The following is an 8,865-nucleotide window of genomic DNA, read 5'->3' as shown; positions in this document are numbered from 1 at the left end:
TTCGGATGCCTACTTTAGTTGTAAAAAACGTCAGGACCGAAGTGCTTTGTGTCACACGTGTGCCATTTATCATTTGTGTTAGATAATAATGAGAATAAACGAGACACGAGAGACATGGATTTTTACGTGGAAACCTTTGCGGGAGAAAACCACGGACGCACGAAGGCGCAATCACTATGATGGAGGAGTATTACAAGCACGAGACGACATGCCGTCTGAGGTGCGACTACATGGGGTATATAAGAGGGCAATACATGAGAGTCCTTGAAGGACAAGTAAACGAGTTGTACTCGTACGCGTCGGTACTAACGCAAAAGGCCCACACCGTATGTACTACGTCTAGTCCAATACGGTAGAATTTGGATCACAATTTAACAATCTCCACCTTGAGCCAAATTCCCTCCAGTAGTCGAAGAAAGTAGATAACTCCATCCAAATCAGCATAAACACCTTGTGCGTCAAAGTCCATAGAACTAGTGAGAAATACCAACTAAGCCTGAGCAAAGCTCAAACTTATTGGTAGGAACTGGCTTTGTCATCATGTCAGCAGGATTATCATGAGTACTTATCTTGCATACCTTCAAATCGCCTTCAGCAACAACATCTCGAATATAATGAAATCTGACATCAATGTGCTTTGTCCTCTCATGATATATTGGATTCTTTGTAAGATATATGACACTTTGACTATCAGAAAATACGGTAGGGCAAAATGAATCTTCACAAAGCTCAGTGTATAAACCTCTCAACCAGATAGCTTCTTTGCATGCCTTAGAAATAGCCATATACTCGGCATCAGTAGTGGAACAAGCCACAATAGACTGCAAAGTTGATCTCCAACTCACAGCACAACCACCAATGGTAAAAACATAACCTGTGAGTGATCTTCTCTTATCCAAATCACCAGCAAAATCAGAGTCAACAAAACGAACAAGTCCATCTCTAGTTTTCCCAAACTGTAAATAAGCATTAAAAGTACCACGCAGGTATCTGAAAATCCACTGAAGTGCTCTCCAATGCTCTTTTCCAGGATTAGCCATGTATCTATTGACAACACTCAATGCATATGATAAATCAGGACAAGAACAAACCATGGCATACATGAGTGAACCAACTGCACTCGAATAGGGAACTCTAGACATGTACTCAATATCTGCATCTGACTTAGGACATAAAACTGATGATAATTTGAAGTGTGCAGCTAACGGAGTACTTACTGGCTTGGCATTATGCATATTAAAATGACGAAAAACTTTATCAATATATCCCTTCTGACTTAGATATCCTTTTCCAGACAGTCTATCTTTGGATATTTCCATGCCAAGAATTTTCTTTGCTGCACCCAAATCCTTCATCTCAAATTCATTACTCAATTGCTTCTTTAGTTCATTAATATCTGACATACTCTTTGTAGCAATAAGCATATCATCAACATAAAGGAGCAAATAAATAGTTGAACCATTGACAGTTTTCAAATAAACACAACTATCATAATTAGACCTTTTGAAACCTTGAGAGAGCATAAAGGTGTCAAATCTCTTGTACCACTGTCTAGGGGATTCCTTCAATCCATAAAGAGATTTCTTTAACTTAAAGACAAGCTTTTCTTTTCCAGGAATAACAAAACCTTTAGGTTGTTCCATATAAATATTCTCTTCTAATTATCCATGTAAGAATGCAGTTTTAACATCCAATTGTTCAAGCTCAAAATTATGCATGGCAACAATACTAAGCAAAGTGCGAATAGAGCTATGCTTCACAACATGAGAAAAGACTTCATTATAGTCAATACCTGGAATCTGACTGTAACCTTTAGCAACTAACCTTGCTTTATATCTTGTCTCATCACTAGGAGAAACACCTTCTTTCCTCTTGAAAAGCCACTTGCAACGAATAGGTTTCTTCTCTCTAGGTAATTTTACTAAATCCCAAGTGCCATTCTTTTCAAGTGATTCCATCTCATCATGCATAGCGGTTATCCACTTATTACTATCACTAGAAATAATAGCCTCGGAATATGAAGAAGGCTCAGAATTACCTTCAATTTCTTCTGCAACAGATAAAGCAAAAGAAACAATATTGCACTCTTCAATTAACTTGTCAGGTTTATTAATATCCCGCCTAACTCTGTCACGTGCAAGATTCCAACTGGGTGGAACAATAGGCTGATTTGGAGTGGGAGTGACATTATCATCATTAACGATGGGTTCATCATGTGCATCAACAATTTCATTACCAGATGTATCACCTGAATCAATAACATGCTCCACCTGAACAGTAGGCTCCTGAACAAATAAGTTGTTGTTCACTCTCAACGGGAACATTAGTAGATGAAACATCATGTAACACAGCAGATTCATTAAAGATAACATTTCTGCTAATAACAACCTTCTGGGTTCCAGGATTCCACAATTTAAAACCTTTAACACCAGACTTATAACCAAGAAAGATGCACTAACAGCCCTAGGCTCCAACTTTCTATTATCAACATGAGCATAAGAAGTGCAACCAAAAACTCTCAACTGTGAATAATCAGCAGGTGAACCAGACCATACCTCAATTGGAGTTTTCTTATTAAGAGCAATAGATGCTGAACGGTTAATGAGATAACAAGCAATGGAAGCGGCCTCAGTCCAAAAACGCATATGCAAACCTGCATTGGACAACATGCAACGGGCTCTAGAAATAATGGTCCTGTTCATGCGCTTAGCAACACCATTTTGTTGAGGAGTATAAGTGTGACGCCCCGAGACCGATGCGCCAGGTGTCTTCCAGTTATTCGCCGTCGTTGCCATGTCTTTTGCTTGCGTGTTGCATCTTGCCATGTCATCATGTGCATTGCATCATCATGTTTTCAAAACTTGCATTCATCCGGGTTCCCCCAATTCTCTCCGTTGTCCGTTCTGAGCCCAACCACACTTGCACGTGCCCGCGGCATGTCCGAAATAGTATTTTATAAGTGGCCAGAAAATGTTCTCGGAATGGGATAAGAGTTGACTTGTGGTCTTATTATAGTGTAGATAGACCGCCTGTCAAGTTTCATCACATTTGGAGTTCGTTTGATAGCCCAACCGTTAAACTATAGCGGCAGTATAATCGGTCAAACGTCGGACGTTTCCGGTCTCCGGAAATAGTTGCCGGGTTGCTTTCCCCCTCTCTTCTCAGCCCATCACCACTCACCGTCAGGCCCTACCTAACCCCTCTTTGCACCACGCATAGACCTCTCGTGCGCGTTCTAAACTTACCCGAACCCGACCCGGACTGTCGCCACCGTTGGGTCCGGAACATCCCCGAACATCTGCAAAACGTCTCCGTTTTCTTATTAGGACTTCCTAGCCTTTTTTTAGCGACCATCCGATTACGATCGGAGGGACGAGATAGCCCCTAAGTCTAGTCCACCTGCTATATATTCACCGGACCAAATTTTATCCCAACCCTAAAAACTAGGACATTTGTCCTCCCTAGCCGCCGCCACCTACAGGCTCCTCCCTCCTAGGATCAAACGCCGCCGCCATCTATCAAATCCATCCATCCACAGCGCCTCCTCCTGCCTTCTCCTCTTTGTTTTCGGTAGCAACCCAACCAGCACTCGAGGCCTCCCCTCGATCCAAATCCTCCCCGTTCCTCTCCCTCATTTTGCGAGCTTGATCAATCGGTTGCCCGAGCCCCGTGCTCCTCCATCCCACCTCGTCGGCTGACGACCGGCACCGTCGCCGGCGACCACGAGTTAAGCGCCCGCGTCCCTGTTCGTCTGCAACTTCTAGTCCCGCACCAGCCTCTGCATCGAGTAGAGACGGACCTCGCCGCCCCGATCCCCTTCGGCAGCAGTCGTCACTGCCGGCCTGCTACCTCGCCACGCCAGACGCCGCTCGCCTCCGACCGGTTTCCCCGCGCCAAGTCCATCACCGCGCCCCACTGCATCATTGCCCGCGCCGGCCCTCCCCTGTTTCGCCATCGATGTGGGTCGTTCCTCTGCTTCGTCGCCGTCCAGGACCACCGCGAGCCGCCGCTGGATCCCTCCCTCCTCGACTCCAGCAAGCCTCGTCGGAGTCCAAGCCGTCGCCGTCCCGAGCCTGGAGCGGAGCTCCTCCGCCCCTGCACCTGCATCGCGCCACCGCCTGGAGCTCCAAGTCCGTCGGCCTGCCTCCGTTTCGATCCGGCACAGAACGGGACCCCGACGACCTCCCGTGTCTGGATCCGGCCTCCCATCCCCTGCGCCCGAGCTCCCCTATACTGAAGCCGTCGCCCCGCGCCAAGTCCCTCGTCGCGCCGCCTCGCCAATGCCGCTGCTGCTCTGCTTCTGGTCGAGCGCCCCTCAACTCCGCTCAGTTCCTTCACCGCCAAGTCCCGCGCCACGCCGTGCTGTTCAGCACCCGGCCGCCTCAAGCCCCGACGCCGGCGAGCCATCACCGTCCTCCACCCAAGTCCCGGCGCTGCGCTGTTTTTCCTGACGAGCACCGATGCCGCGACCCTGTTCTTCCTGGAGACGCACACAACGCCAAGCCTCCCGCTCGCCCGTTTTGACCCCGTCCTAGCGCCAGGCGACCGGTCAACTCCATCCCCTGGGCGGGCCTTTCTCTTCCTTGTTCGGCCCAGCCCGAGCTGGCCGCTGGGTGAGAAGCCCCTCTTGCCCGTTTGTTCGTTGGGCCAGCCTTCAGATTCAGCCCAATGTGTTTTTTCCTTGTCTGCGAATTTAGCTATTATTCCTGAGACGGCTGTTTTGCAGAAAAACCCTCTAACTTCATGCATTTAATATCTCCACAACCGTGCATCGGATTAAAACAATTCATATATGAAACTTGCTTAAAATTGTGTCTAGTTTCACAATATGTCACTTTCATCCATGTTCAAATTGTTTAACCTGCTGTTTGCATTAATTTTCTCCTATGCCATGCTAAGATGACTAATTCATAACTAAATAACTGTAACTCCGAATTTACCAAACTTTATATGTAAATGGGGTAGAATTTTGCCTAGTTTATCATGGTGTACTTGCTTTGCATGTTTAACAACTCTAAAATTGTGTTTAGGGCAGAACAGCACCAAATCTAAAATATGCATATGGGGATTTACCGAAATTTGTTGTTCATTGTTTCCGGCCTCATTTAACCTTGACTAGATAGGTAGTTTTCATTTGCTTCACCCTCTTGCCATGTTTAACAACATTTAATATTGTTGGGTACATAAACGAGGTCGAACTAAATAACTTGAACGTGGTGTTTCGTCAATATGCAACGGAGTTGCATATTGAGCTCCACTTAATTTGTAGGATTGCTTGTGCACTTTGCCATGCCATGCCTCATTAAACCGGACATGCATCATACTTGTTTGCGCATCGTGCCATGCTTATGTGGTGGTTGTTTACTATGTTGTTTGCTTTCTTTCCGGTATATTTCTTCTCGATAGTCCGGTAACGTCGCGTTTGTGAGGACCCGTTCGACTACGTTCGTTTGTCTTCTTCATGGACTCGTTCTTCTTCCTTGCGGGATTTCAGGCAAGATGACCATACCCTTGAAATCACTTCTATATTTGCTTGCTAGTTGCTCGCTCTTTTGCTATGCTTATGCTGCGATACCTACCACTTGCTTATCATGCCTCCCATATTGTTGAACCAAGCCTCTAACCCACCTGGTCCTAGCAAACCGTTGATTGGCTATGTTACCGCTTTGCTCAGCCCCTCTTATAGCGTTGTTAGTTGCAGGTGAAGATGAAGTTTGTTCCTTGTTGGAACATGGAGATGTTGTCCTTGTTGGAACATGTTTACTTGTTGGGATATCACAATATCTCTTATTGAATTAATGCATCTATATACTTGGTAAAGGGTGGAAGGCTCGGCCTTTTGCCTAGTGTTTTGTTCCACTCTTGCCGCCCTAGTTTCCGTCATATCAGTGTTATGTTCCCGGATTTTGCGTTCCTTACGCGGTTTGGTGATAATGGGAACCCCTTGACAGTTCGCCTTGAATAAAACTCTTCCAGCAATGCCCAACTTTGGTTTTACCATTTGCCACCTAGCCTCTTTTTCCCTTGGGTTCCGCGGACTCAAGGGTCATCTTTATTTAAACCCCCCTGGGCCAGTGCTCCTCTGAGTGTTGGTCCGACTGAGCAGACTGCGGGGCCACCTCGGGGCAACTTGAGGTTTGGTTTTACTCATAGGATGTCTCATCTGAGTGTGCCTTGAGAACGAGATATGTGCAGCTCCTATCGGGATTTGTCAGCACATTCGGGCGGTGTTGCTAGACTTGTTTTACCATTGTCGAAATGTCTTGTAAACGGGATTTCGAGCCTGATCGGGTCTTCCCGCTAGAAGGAATATCCTTCGTTGACCGTGAGAGCTTGTGATGGGCTAAGTTGGGACTCCCCTGCAGGGATTTGAACTTTCGAAAGACGTGCCCACGGTTATGGGCAGATGGGAATTTGTTAATGTCCGGTTGTAGAAAACTTGAAGTTTAACTTAATTAAAATGCATCAACCACGTGTGTAACCATGATGGTCTCTTTCCGGCAGAGTCCGGGAAGTGAACACGGTGTTGGAGTTATGCTTGACGTAGGTTGTTCTAGGATCACTTCTTGATCATAGTTTTTATCGATCGTGCCTTGCCTTCTCTTCTCGCTCTCATTTGCGTATGTTTAACCACCATATATGCTAGTCGCTTGCTGCAGCTCCACCTCATACCTTTTACCTTACCCATAAGCTTAAATAGTCTTGATCGCGAGGGTGTGAGATTGCTGAGTCCCCGTGACTCACAGATACTTCCAAAACCAGTTTGCAGGTGCCGATGTTACCGAGTAGGTGACGCAACCAAGCTCAAGGAGGAGCTCGATGAAGATCTTGTCCTTTGTGTTGTTCCGTTTCCAGTTGATCAGTAGTGGAGCCCAGTTGGGGTCGATCGGGGATCTGTGTAGCACTTGGGGTAGTCTTCTTTTATTTTGGGTTCCATAGTCGGACCTTGATTTTATCTGGTTGATGTAATGCTTTTTATTCATGTAATTGTGTGAAGTGGCGATTGTAAGCCAACTATGTATCTTTTCCCCTTATGTATTACATGGGTTGTGTGAAGATTACCTCACTTGCGACATTGCTTTGAATGCGGTTATGCCTCTAAGTCGTGCTTCGACACGTAGGAGATATAGCCGCATCGAGGGTGTTACAATAAGGAACGGTGTAATGTCTGACAATGCCTTCAGACTTGCAATAATTCTTAAATTGCTTAGAACAGAATTCCATACCATTATCAGTGCGAAGTATTTTTACCTTCTTTTCAGTTTGTCTCTCAATCATAATCTTCCACTCCTTAAAAGCTGAGAATGCTTCATATTTATGCTTCAAGAAATAAGGTCAAACTTTTCTCGAATAATCACCAATAGTAGTTAGCATGTAACTAGCACCACCTAGTGACTTCTTGCGAGATGGTCCCCATAAATCAGAATGGACATAATCAAGAATACCTTCGGTTGTATGAGTCAAAGTGTTGAACTTCACCCTCTTGTGCTTGCCGAAGATACAATGCTCACAAAATTTCAATTTACCAAGTTCATATCCATCAAGAAGACCTCTCTTATTTAACTATGCTAAACCAAGTTCACTCATATGTCCAAGACGCATATGCCAAAGGTTAGCAGCATCACAATCAGAATTCTCTGAAACAACCGGAGTAGCGTTACCTGAAACGGTAGAACCTCGAAGGTAATAAAGACCATTGGTCGAACTTAAGTCACCTTTCATCACAATAAGGGAACCTTTGGTGACTTTCAAAACACTATCTCCACCTGAATACTTTTACCCCTTTACATCAAGGGCACTCATAGAAATAAGATTTCTCTTCATCTTCGGAATATACCGAACATCTGTCAAAGTTCTGATTATGCCATCAAACATCTTGATTCGAATAGAACCTATGCCTTCAATCTTGCATGGTGAATTATCCAAACCCAAAACGGAACCAGCAGAAGTAGTTGAATCAAAAGTATTAAACCAATATCTATGTGGACACATATGAAAAGTGCATGCAGTGTCAAGTACCCACTCATCATTGGTCTCAGCACATCCAGCAATAATGACAAGAGCATCATCGGAACTATCATCACGAGCAACATTAGCAGAATTTTCACCTTGTTTGCTACCTTTCCTCTTTTCCTTGTTCTGCAACTTGAAACACTCAGAGATATCATGCCCGTCTCTCTTGCAATACCTGCAATTCTTCTTGTCTCTGGATTGCGACCGGCCTCTATAGCCGTTCTTACTTTTGCCTTTGTTTCCATCATGTGAGTTCTTCTCCTTTGTCCTGCCACGAACAGATAATCCCTCGACTTGGGATGAACTCGAATCATCATGAGGAACCATTACTTTCATCTTCTCCTTAGAGTTCAAAGCTTCATAAACTTCATTAAGCGTGAGAGTATCACGACTGTATAATATGGTGTCTCTAAAATTGGTATAAGAACTTGGCAGTGAACAAAGTAACATTAAAGCAGTATCTTCCTCTTCATACTTAACCTCCATTGAAGCTATATCAGATATGATCTCTTTAAATTCAGAAATATGATTCAAAACATTACCTCCCTCGAGTAACCTGTGCAGGAATAATTTTTGCGTCAGATGCATCTTGCTGGTGAGATCTTTAGTCATGCAAATCCCTTCCAGCTTTAACCATAGAGCGGCGGCAGTTTTCTCGCTCAAAACTTCCTGCAAAATATTATTATGCAAATGGAGTTGAATTTGTGACAAAGCCTTACAATCAATTCTTTTCTCCTCATCAGTCCAGTCCTGAATTCTGTTCTTCCCAAAACTATCCAGTGCTTCATCATAGTCGTACTGTGCCAACAACGCCCGCATCTTGACTTGCCATAGGGTAAACCTTGTGTCACG

The sequence above is a fragment of the Triticum aestivum genome, chromosome 3A, assembly GCF_018294505.1.
Source record: "Triticum aestivum cultivar Chinese Spring chromosome 3A, IWGSC CS RefSeq v2.1, whole genome shotgun sequence".
NCBI lineage: Eukaryota > Viridiplantae > Streptophyta > Magnoliopsida > Poales > Poaceae > Triticum > Triticum aestivum.
This window is presented reverse-complemented; position numbering follows the sequence as displayed.